Here is a 12,618-nt window from a genome sequence, read left to right as displayed (position 1 = left end):
TATTGAACAATAAATGGGCGACAAAAGGTAATCCACAAACAACAAGCCATAACTTTTAAAGTATTCAAAATAGATATTTAAAGTCTTTAGTAAAGTTATTCGCAAAAGTAAGAGCTACAAATTTGCTGAAGGCATCATTTCGATATAACCACTTCTAAGAAAATTTGTGAAAATATCTCACTCATAGGGAGATTAATCAGTAAAAGCACAATACTAAAAGAAAGGGCGTATTGCCTCCATTATATTCTCCGAAGATACTATTGACCTAAAATAAGCCGTTTTGGCGTTAATAATAGATTACATGTTTTTGGTCATATTTCTGGCAATGGGAAATGATAAAAATCTTTCGTCCGCATTCAATGTTAAATATCTCTTTTGATAATGGTTTGATTTCAACAATCTATAGCTTGTTTGAAAGGTATTCGTTAAAGCTGTCTAAAAACATATAAAGTGTTAATCTATGTTGTCAATTTCGGCAGATAATTTAAAAAAACTGCAAAAAACGCCATTTTTACACATTCAAACATTCATATCTTGGAAACTAAACATCAGAATCAAAAACAAATTAATAGCGTTCATACTGTTTTTTAGTTATTTCATTTAAAATTGGTTTGGATAAGATCGGTTCAGCCATTGCTGAGAAACACGAATGAGAATTTGTCCGTTACATACACACACACACACAGACACACACACACACACAGACATTGTCCCAAATCGTCGAGCTGAGTCGATTGGTATATAAGACTCGGCCCTCCGGGCCTCGGAAAAAATCTTGAAAGTTTGAGCGAATTCTATACATTTCTTTTATAAGAAATGTAAAACATGCATTGAAATTCGAAAAAAAAACTGTAAAAACTGTTCTCCAGGCAAACCATAAAAAAAATTGAGCGACTTAGTAGAAGTTATTAACCCTCTTAAAATGGATATCTTTAGTTATTGTTAAAGCAAAGCCTTGATACTAAATTATGAGACCAGCACCGTTTATTATAGTGGGATTAGAGCTACGCAAATTTATCTGAAGCCATGGAAGCTCCTCAGTAGCGCATGATTTGAAGAAAAAAATACATAATCTATTTTCCCAAACTACTAATAAACACATCTATCTTGTGATAAGCATTGCGGTATGTCATGGTACGAAATGGTGTCTACTAATGCTTGTAACTGCTACGGGCCGCTGGGTTATATTAAATGAAAGCAAATATTACTTTTGTTCCCGGAGTTAAACTAATAACCCATTCGGCCTAATGACTCATTCGGCCTAATGACCCACTCGGTCTAATGACCCTCTCGGCCTAACGACCCACTCGGCCTAACGACCCACTCGGCCTAATGACCCACTCGGCCTAATGACCCACTCGGCCTAATGACCCACTCGGCCTAATGACCCACTCGACCTAATGACCCATTCGGCCTAATGACCCATTCGGCCTAATGACCCATTCGGCCTAATGACCCATTCGGCCTAATGACCCATTCGGCCTAATGACCCATTCGGCCTAATGACCCATTCGGCCTAATGACCCATTCGGCCTAATGACCCATTCGGCCTAATGACCCATTCGGCCTAATGACCCATTCGGCCTAATGACCCATTCGGCCTAATGACCCATTCGGCCTAATGACCCATTCGGCCTAATGACCCATTCGGCCTAATGACCCATTCGGCCTAATGACCCATTCGGCCTAATGACCCATTCGGCCTAATGACCCATTCGGCCTAATGACCCATTCGGCCTAATGACCCATTCGGCCTAATGACCCATTCGGCCTAATGACCCATTCGGCCTAATGACCCATTCGGCCTAATGACCCATTCGGCCTAATGACCCATTCGGCCTAATGACCCATTCGGCCTAATGACCCATTCGGCCTAATGACCCATTCGGCCTAATGACCCATTCGGCCTAATGACCCATTCGGCTTTCGGTCTAACGGCTCGACACCACCACCATGATAGCAAGGTAATGCAAAACTCATTAAAATGGTATTTGCCAGTAATAACTAGCCAAAGTCGCTTTGACCACATTGAGCACATACTACGGCTCTTGATTCCATATAAGCAGAAATTAAAAATGCACAAACATGGGATAAAGAAAAATTTAAAAATCGAATTTTGATGACAAATGTCTTCAAAAGTCATAAATTCGAATCGTGTAGATCCAGAGCTCAATGACCCGTTGCGCTACTAAATGGTTTTTCTCGCACAAAATCACCATCCAGCCACGAAAATCCGTGCCAAACCACCTGACATCCGACTGTTGGCAATCAACAATACGACCAAAACGATTAACTTAAATTTCCCTTGAAAACGGCCATCAAAAACGGCCGAAATGTTGGGCAATTTATAAACCAATCGTTTGCCTAAATTTTACCGATTGAGAAAGCCGTAAACACCCGTTCCCATTTGAGACTAAGTTTATGAAAATTGGTCAGGGAAAAATAGGTGAAATATTTGTCACATACATACAGACATTTCCGGATCTCGTCGAATTGAATCGAATGGAATATGAGACTCGGCCCTCCCTAACCTTTATATATGAGAAAATACTATATGAGGTTATTCATTTACTGTTAGATGATCCATTACATAGTGATCCGTGTATTCATAAATGAACCTTCATCAAACTCACGGTTTAATGTAATACTCAATACAAGGGGCAAACACGTCAACTCTGCAAAAAGTACTCATTACTTTTGAGAAAAATCACGAAATATCTGATAGAAGCAGCTAAGCTGGCTCGATGTATTCGCCGAGCACAACGTTCTAAATAAATCCAGATAAAACAATGTTTCGGAGATGCCTTCAAACAATCTCAACTTGAATAAATACATGAAAAGCTCGGTGTTGAAGTTTCAACAAGTAGGCTTCAAGGCCTACTAGCAGAAATGCTCACGGCTACCGCAGCAAAGGTCGAGAATGCGGCTATTCTCATATGAGAACAGCACTCATCGTAAAGTTGAACAAGATGTAAGATAGGTGGACCAACAAACAAAAACACCCGAACAACAGCGAGTCCAGTTTATACAAAACGTATTCAAAATAATAACTAAAACTGAGAAAATACTTATCCTAAAACATATTACCTTCGCTGTTACCATTTTTATCTTACGCATAAGCAAAGAGCCTCCCTCAGTTGGAGCCCAACAACCGGTGACAGCCATTAAAACTCGGAGGGCCATGCTTCTTACCATGAATGAATATGAACCCCGCCGCTCTCTCTCTCACTCAGTCTCGATGATGCTTCTCCATACTACCTACCGGCGGCGACCACCCGCCCGATCAATGTATATTAATGCATCGACGTCGCGATGCTTATTGGACGCTTCAAGTCGCCCACTGCCACCACCACCACCACCACCACCACCACCAGAAAGCGAGGACGTCGCTTTCGACGCTCACTTTGAGGCTCGTAAAGGTTTTCGGTTTCGGAGAAGTTGACTGGCTGGCGCTGGAGATCGCGCCCGAGGAGGAGGGCAAAACATAAGCACCTTTGCTGGCGAGTCGTTAGTTTCGGTTACGGTGCGTTTTGGACTGGATGTGTCCGATTTTTTTTTCGGTAGGTCCTCGGGAAAGTTGTGCGGTTCAATTAGTTGCAACAATCGTGAACTGATTCACAAGCGACGGGGCGATCGTGAGGTCGTTAAGTTTTCTGCGTGATATCGTAAAACCCATTACCCATTATAGTTATTACGAGGTGGCCAGCTGAGTGCGGCATGTGAGATCAGCTTCCAGCCAGGTGGCGATCGCGGATCACGCGGCGAAGAAATTGAAGAAGCCCTCAAGTGTGTCAATGTGATGGGAGCCGGTGCGATGAGGCGAGATAAAGTGCATGGTGCTGCAGCATGTGTTACGTGAATGCGTGTCGTTTAGGTATCGATTTTCTCTGAGAGCTGCCGCCCGGGTAGGGAAAAAAACAACATCGCGCAACAGCATTACCGGCCAGTCACTGTGGCCCAACTGCACAGACAGGGTTCGAGTACTTTTGACCGATATAGGTGCGATCATGATTTATCGCGAAGCTTAAAGGTTGTTAGGCCGAAGAAATTGTTGACGGAGGTGTGTGTGTGTATTAGTGGGTTATTTTTTATACTAACCTTAGTGTGGATATAACAGCTGTGAGAAATAGTAATCCTGGAATAACTTCTCAACGGATTGACTCCAGGTAATGATCTTCCGATTATTGTGTGCCTTTTCACAATCGTGAATTTTGATTTGTTTACAGGACAAATAAGATTCGAGGACTTCGGTAATTCTTTAAAATTCCAATTAACTGTAATTTCTTTTAGTTCGAGAATTTCTCAGTAAAGAAAATGTTGATCAAAATTAGAAGTACTTATTTAACACCAAAGCTGACATAACAGATAATCCACTAATTCGTGTTTTCTGAAGTTTATGTGTGTGCCGAAGTTCCCAGCTTTCGCAGTGCTTGATTTGGTAAATAGCTCGTAATTGTGAAATCTACCAGTGGAGTGAGAAAATCGTTTAATTTTAATTATTGTGTCGTCGAATTTAATCGTTTGCAATAGGTTTTTGTTGAATCTTACGACGTAGTATTAGCCAATGCTCCCAACGGGTCAGATAATCTTTCCTCGTTGTTGAATAAAAAGTGCATGCTCTTCTCGATCCACTTCAAGAAATCGGCAATCAATTTTTTGCTAAAAAGTCTATTTCTTTCCCACGTTTCAACTTCGATCGCTAATGAGAATTTTCAAGCCTGAGGGCCGTATGAAAACTACTCGAGCTGATAGATCCAATAATGTTCCTTCACCAGCACTATACCATTGACGAATAATGGGGTTTCTAGCCGAAAAGATCGACGACGGCCAACCTGCTAGTTTTTACAATATAGGTTGTCGAATTCATTTTCAACCTGTTTCTATCGTCACTCTAGTCAGTTGTTGAAATCATTGGCGTTGGTTATAATACCATTTATTATTTTTGTCTAATCATTGTTTCAAATGGTAGGGTAAAATTGGGAGCGATTGAATGTTCACATTTTAGTTTCGGTTAAGCACGAGTATTTCACAATATTTTCGTAACGATTGTAGGATTAAATTGTATTGTAAGGGCGAATGAACAAATAAGTCTGCTGAAGTCCACTAGGAGGTTGATAGCAGTCTATTATCTTTCTCTGGACAAAACCAGCCTAGAGGCCGTGTGACATCCAGCGGGATGAAGTTTCTCAACCAAGAATTGATCCCCTGGGTTGCTGCTCCCATGTCGTACGAGGTGACTTTAAATAAGAGTCCTCAAGTCAAGATGTTTCTTCATGACGAGGACTGAATGGCTGCTAGGACTAAAATATGCCAGTCGCGCACGGAGTGTCGTGTGTCTTACCCTTACTGTGTCATGCGAATCTCTGACACAGTGGACGCTTTTTTGTTTTCACAAATCGTGGGATTGAAATGCTGGTCCTGTCTATAGCTTTGGTTCAAGAACCGTATTTCCATAAAGGAAGCATCTATGTTGGAAAGCTACTTAACCCCGTCCTCGTAGCTTTCAACAAAAATGCCATGACAAATCCACATGAAATGCCTCGTGCATGTATACTTGCGAATAGTGCTTTTGACGCATGTCTTATATCAGACCTAAGAACTCGCGATATTTGTGTTGCCACGGGGCGTGGTAAGAATATATGTGTGTACCCTGAGCAGGAAAAAAAATTACAAAAGCAACTCAAAGAACGGGTTTGGGCAGTCTAGTCCCCGACGAGACTTCCACGGCGAGAGAAGTTCTCCCGAAACTGAGCCAATCAGCTAGGTGCCGAGATTAGTTCGGCTATTCTGGATGGAGTGTGGCGTCCCAACGACACATACTCGGTGATCTGTCGCAGCCTGCTCAACTAATCCTGGACGGTGAATCTATCCTAATCCTGCGGAGTCTCCCGGCGGTGATTGCTCTCCCGAAACCGTTGCTCGCTGTTCACTACACCATTTCCGTTGTAAGTATAACCACTCTGTTGACCACGTTCTATGTGTTTACATCGCTTGTCATTCTGTAGGCAACATTATCCGGGTTGATTTTCGGTCTTCCCGTTTCGAGCAGCTCCCTGCACGCCGCTTCGAACCTCGGACATTCGAAGACCGGTATCTCCTAGACGTCCTCACACTCCGGGCACAATGATGACGTTGCGTGCTCGAACCGATAAATATACTTCCAGAGCCCAACAGGAGAGGTGTCAGGTGAAAGTTCACCTCTCCGTGTTTTCTATTGACACACGTCAACAAATTTGGAATTAGCCAGTAGGTCTCCCTTCCTTTCTCCGTATTGTCCGATTGCTGCTACCACGTCGTCATCGAATCGATTCTCATTATCTTCCTTACGTTTATAATGTTCCTTTGATTACTGTACTTGACACCCTTCGCCGGGTGATGCAAATGGTGATCATTCAGGCGATAACGTAAGCTGCCTACGTCGATATTGTTCTATACGCCCACACGACTCGTACGGCCGTCATCCGGAACGTACTGTTCAGATTTTCGTGGTTCCGCTTGGTTTTCAGCACTGCACCCCAGGCAGGAACCCCATATCGCAGTATCCACGACGAAATACTAGATAGCAAACGTCTCGTGCTGCTTCTCGGGGCGCTGACGTCTGGCATGATCCTCGCTATTGCGCGTTCGTTGCCATCGCCGACTTTTCGCGGGTGTTGTCAACGTGGTTATTGAAGCTCAACGTGCCATCCGAAGTCGATCTGTATCCTCTGAACCGCTTTGCAGTATATGACCAAGTATATCTCCGTCTTGTCGTGAGCTATCTGCAACTTCACCCAGTTCATCCAGCTCTCACTCGCATCTTTTGTCTCCGTCACAGACACTTTCGCTCCATCTAGTGTCTAACCCATCACCGTTAATGACACGTCGTCCGCGAAACCAACGATTTCCTGGGCAGCCGTAGTGTAAAAACCCCATCGCACATCCCGTTCCAACAAGTTAGACCAAGAATGGAGCCCCGGGCACTCTACTCTGAAAGTAGCTCTTCAGAATCTGACATGGTTATACTGTTCAGCGCTGCGGCGATGGCTTCCTATCTTGCGCTGTTGAAAGGATTCTTCACATCTATCGTAACTACAGTGCAGTATCGATCTCCTCTTGTTTAGATGCCTTCTCAGTGCTCACGAGCATTGCCCAAATTACCTCTTTGCGGAATCCTAACTGCATCTTAGACAGTCCGCGCTCACCCTCCGTGCATTTCGTCAGCCTGTTAAAGATAATTGTTTCCAGAAGTTTTCCAAGTGTGTTCCTGGCATTGGCAGAAACACCAGTTTCTGTACCTTCTACATTTCGGGGAAGCTGCGTTCAGCTAGACACTTCTGCAGCGCATGACCGGATATGCCACGAGCGCACTTTTCAGCGCCACGTTTGGTGTATTCTTTCCGAACTGATGGTTTTCTTTGATTGTAGTCGAATCGACGTTTCTTTGAGCTCGTCGTTAGTCACTTGCCACTCGTCTGTGTTTGCTCCTTCTTCTTAGCCGTACGTTGTCGGTAACCAGGTAGTCGAGTCGTGCTTCGGGAACAGACCCTCAACGATTATCTTTAGTTTACCAGGGCACATTTCAGCTGGCATCGACGGGTCCTCATCTTCGCCTTCACGATTCGGTACACGTCCCCCAGAGATTGGCGTCTACTTCTCAGCACAGCTCCTTATGGCAAACTGGCTGCTAAGCTTGATCTCCCGCTGTAAAGTAACCCTAGCTTCCCGAAACGTCGCTTTGCGCTCCCCTCTCAATCTTCGATCTTGCTCTCTGAGCCCGCCTTCTGGCTCTGAGACATGCAGCGTGTAGCGTACCGAGCGACTCCTTTGCCCAGTAAGCTGGACTGCCGGTCGTCGTTTTCCGTGCAGTAGCAGGGTTCCTTTGGCCAATGCCGAATCGCCTGAGATGGTCGTTATGGGAATGCTTCTCGCACACTCTCCAGTCCATGTTCACCGTCAGTGAAAGACTACAGAATGCGGCGGAATTTCTCTCGGTACCAATGTCCGTTTCGTGGACCAATTAGCTCCCAGTTTTGTCACGATGCCAGGAACCATTTAGCTCCCCGCTTCGCCGTGACCTACTCGTTTTAAAAACGATTGTATCATACTGTAGCAGAAATGGGTTTCCCCACATAATCGACGGTGATGCAAATGCCCACCATGTAATTAAGGGCAGCTCAGATATCAATTTGAGAGACACCGAATTGATGGCATACTTAAGTAGTACAAAACTGTACATAATTAATGTAGGAAATCGCCCAACATTTGCATGAGCTGGCAGAGCAGAGGTGTTAGATGTAACTCTCTACTCCGACAGTATTACGCATGTGTTGGAACACTGGCTAGTACCAAATGAGCTCGAACCGTCGTACATCGTCTTTGATCATTCAAACGTCGGCTTGCCCGCTATGAGTTATACGTGCTTTTAGAGGAACACCTTGGTGGAATACCGAACTTGGTCGACTCAAAAAATTATGCAGAAGAGCTTGGAATCGCAGACGCAGAGACGTGTCGGAGGCCTTTAAGTTGGCTCGCAAAGCATACAGAAATGTCTCAACGAGACTAGCAGATTAAATAAGTTACTTTCGAAATCGAAAGACTTTCATGTCAGTTCGATTAGAACTGCTAATGGTGAACACTCGTCTGACGATGATGTAGTACTTAACTGTCTTTTTGACACACATTTTCCAGGCTGTACAGAAGACGGCGCCGGTGGTTGAGTGGTAAGCGTGACCAATTTGCCTGGGTTCAATTCCAGCCGAGGTTGTTGAGATTTTTCTGAGGTGAAAAAATCTGTGGTCACGTCTTCCTTCGGAAGGGAAGTAAAGCCGTTGGTCCCCGGTCTATGAGTTTGGTGGATCGGTATCTAGTCCAGATAGTGAAGTCACCTCTCTGGCGTCGGTAAAGAAGAAATGATCCAACTTCTATACTCTTACTAACAAAAATATCTTCCTCCTGTGATACTTGTGGAGTACGCAGTAGTATATACGGCATCTAGCAAAAGCAAGTATCGGACTAACCATTCCTTCCCTTTCCTTCCGCGATCTACGTTCGGGCCTGGCCGGCGCCGGTATTGATCAATAGTTTAGGATTACCAGGAGTTGCACATTGAAAGATGTTTCGCTATTCCCAAGCATAATTATCTACTTATTCTCTATGTAACTTCAGCTAGTCCAGATCGATAACGGAGTAGCAGCCAGGGGTGGTCGCATAAGCTCAGCTCAAGCTCAAGCTCACATTTTCCAGGCTGTACAGAGTCATCACTGACGACTGCCCTAGAGTACTTTTGAAGTAGTTCTGATTCTTGGGCATTTTCTCGTAGAATTGTGACAAACGAAACGATCAAATGAGAGATTGAAAATTTTGCTCCGTATAAGTCTCCGGAAAAGATGGAATCATTCCAGTTCTACTAAAAAGAGGGTATAAACATGTCAAGCATATTTTTAAAAGGTTCTTACTTGTAGTCTTGCAACAGGATAAATTCCATTAGCGTGGCTTAATGATATATTAAGAGTACCTTAATATATCATGAACTGGATACACGCAATGCTTAGCAACCGACATCTGTGCTCCTGATTAAGACAAGTACAGAGTAGGAAACTGAGTGTCTGTGGAGGTCCTCAAGGTGGTGTGCTATCTACTACTTTCATGGAACCTTATCGTCGATGGCTTGCAGAGAAAACCTAATGAGGTTGGATTTCTGACAAATAGCTGCGCTGATAATTTTCATATAATGATCACCGATATTTGCATTCACATTTTTTTTTATTTGATGCGGCAAGCCTTGTGTAGTTGAGCAATGGTGTCTTTATGTTGGACTATTAGTTAATCCAAACAAAACATCAATGGTGCTCTTCACGCTACGAAGTATTACAACCGGAACTCGTCCGTTGCGGTTTTTTTACCATGAAATTATGCGTTTCGGTTGCATTTCGACTTCGTCTCATCAGAATCCAACACTAACTTGTTTCCGGAATATATTTACAATATTATCGTCATACTCAGTTGCGTTTCGGTTTCGCCTCATCAGAAACCGACACTAACTTATTGTCGGAATAGATTAGCACCGGCTTGACGCAAATCCCTTAAAACTAAAACACACTTTGTGTTTCAATCGAACGACTGATCAAACGTGATGTCCCGTTCGAGCAGAATTTCTGTTTATGTCGATGAGACACAGTGAAGCCGAAACTTGGCTTGGCTTAGCAGGCCTATGCGAAAGCACTATGCTATATTTCACCCTAAGGAGGAAAATTTGGTAAAAACCAAAATTTCTCACTAGGGTGAAAATTTGTTGGTAAAACCAGTCTTTGTACTTGAGGGCACAAATTCTTTCACCCTAGTGAGAAAATTTTGGTTTTTTACCAAATTTTCCTCCTTAGGGTGAAATATAGCATAATGTTATCGTCGCTAATTTAATGTTATCGTCGTTAATATTAGTTTCCTCGCTGATAATGCTGACCGATTTTGTGGTACTAGATGTAGCTTTTGCCGTTGTCATTAATGCATTGTAGCTTTTGCCGTTGTCATTAATGGTATTGGATTTGATTTGCTTATATGAGTGTTTCTTAGTGAGCTCTGAGCATGGTTTTTCTCATTGTGTCGTCTGATCAGCTGAGCCGCAGCATGCGGTTGGCCGCGTTGGCCCCCGTCAAGGGGGGGGGGGGTCGCTGATATCTTGGTCTGCTTTATAAAATAAGTGATATAATATAATATAAGTCGGAATATGTGTGCCGTTTGCAGGTAAAGGATAAATTATTGTCCGAAAGTCGAACTGAAAAAGAAAGTCAATCTAATCACCAAAAGAGCCCAAACTGAGACTCGACAAAAGGCGGCAGAAGACTACACCACGGTCCTGTCAGGCACATTTAGATTTACTCAAATTTCCCCAAAGAGATCGTTTGAGTTGCACTCTTATCGAGCCAAAAGAGCACGCTGGGCAGGATAATAGATGATATGGACTCTCCCGGCAATAGGCACATTCTTGTAGAACAAGACGTAAATAGGCAAAGCGATCCCACCAAAGATCACTCGATACAAGTTTGTAGGAACATTCTATGTATTTTGCACCATACTGTGCAGTTGTCAATTCAAAATTTCTGCTCACTGGAGTAAAAAGTCCTTGAAATAGTCGATCGTGTGCTTCAATAGATCCAATAGATGAAAAACTCGAATCGATAACCACACCGTCGATTTCAACTTTTTTGGTGGGCATGCAGGCACGGTAGTACTTCATAAAATACTTGTCGCTAGTAATGCCAATTGCTTTCATTGGACGGGTTATCGCAAATCTGAGAATATCTAGGTGTACTTCCGAAATATCTGCTATTTAGCGAAAGATCTTTGATCTGACAGCACATCAGATATGATTCGATGGAGTTCAATAGGTATGATTTAAAATGTCGGAGTCTTCAATAACGAATTGTGGTCGCCATCCCAATAAATCAATCTTTACCTACTGTCTCCCGGAAAAATACTCCGTTCGTCGCTTTCAATAACTGCAATTATGATATTACAGACATATCTTCAGTATGCTTATATTGAAAATATCACAAAACTTTAGTATCCCACATAGATGGTTTTACCCGAAACTGGGTGGGAAATTTCAGTTTTTCACATAGCTTGTGAATGATTTTCTGAAAATTGGCTTCTGCATTTTTTAAATTGTTATTTTCTACTTTGAATTGAAAAAAAATGATTGAAATTTATTCGAGCGATCTGTTAATTCTGCTCAATTTTGTATCGGTGTGTTTCGTTCCCTGTTCACATTGTGTAGGGAAATCATGAATTACACAACCTACCCCTGACGCTTCTAATCAATCCAATAACATTCAATATACTCACAAAACGCTAGTTACAAATCCGGGGCACTACACTATGTGCCAATTTTCTAGTCAGACACTACAATACGGGAAACCCCTACGCAGCGATTAAGCAAAAGTCATCTACTCTAACAGACTCAAGCACACAATATACTTATGAAAACTTCAAACGGTTACAAAAATATTCATTGCGGATCAGAAAATACCAAACAATCGCTCAACAACGTCTGCCTCTAATGTCTGTAAAACAACAACCAACACAGCAGCCAATGCCAAAGAAGACTACAAGTTCGTAAGAACAATAAACTAACAGGGGCATCCGATCATGCACAACAAGAAAGTGATGGACATTTAGAGATGTCATGAAATTTTAAAATTTTAGGCGAGATCGCTCAGATTATTTAAGCGACATCGTAGCGATGATGAAATGGACGTGGACGCGAGAGAAAGCAGACCGATTTACCCCCAAGTTTTAGTGGATAGTGCAGCTAACATTGTAAAAACATACGAGACTCACGGCTCGGCTGAAATCGTTATCTGCTTTATAAGCTTAGTCAAGATACGGGAGCCAATTATATATTCATAATAATACATTGGTCGAAAGTCTGACAGAAAAAGAAAGCCAAAGTTAAAATCAAAGGGGTGCGAAACTAAGTCTCCGCCAAGGGCGCCAGAAGACTAGGCTTCGGCTCTGCTGATCATAGAACTAACATAGCGCGATTCCAGACCGTTATCGATATTCTCATTATCCGTATAAACAGATATCTTGCTTTTTTACGTTGTCATACACAACCACGTGTTTAGCTTTATATCTAAA

At 42.9% G+C, this 12,618-nt stretch overlaps 1 protein-coding gene across 5 annotated transcripts in view; it reads left to right on the top strand.

The window, feature by feature from the left end:
• Window positions 1-12,618, top strand: part of LOC131684379 (serine/threonine-protein kinase Pak-like) — a 182,810-nt gene that overhangs the window by 90,113 nt on the left and 80,079 nt on the right. Inside the window, exon 1 of one of the 5 annotated variants that reach the window (XM_058967222.1) lies at window positions 3,935-4,166. The exons of the other annotated variants lie outside the window; for them this stretch is intronic. The gene's annotated coding sequence lies outside the window, so the exon portion shown is untranslated. Of the gene's footprint in view, window positions 1-3,934; window positions 4,167-12,618 lie in introns of those variants that run through there. 5 annotated transcript variants of the gene reach the window in all.

The sequence above is a fragment of the Topomyia yanbarensis genome, chromosome 2 (genome assembly GCF_030247195.1).
Source record: "Topomyia yanbarensis strain Yona2022 chromosome 2, ASM3024719v1, whole genome shotgun sequence".
NCBI lineage: Eukaryota > Metazoa > Arthropoda > Insecta > Diptera > Culicidae > Topomyia > Topomyia yanbarensis.
Note: the sequence above shows the minus strand (reverse complement) of the source record. Positions and strands in the feature narration are given on the sequence as shown.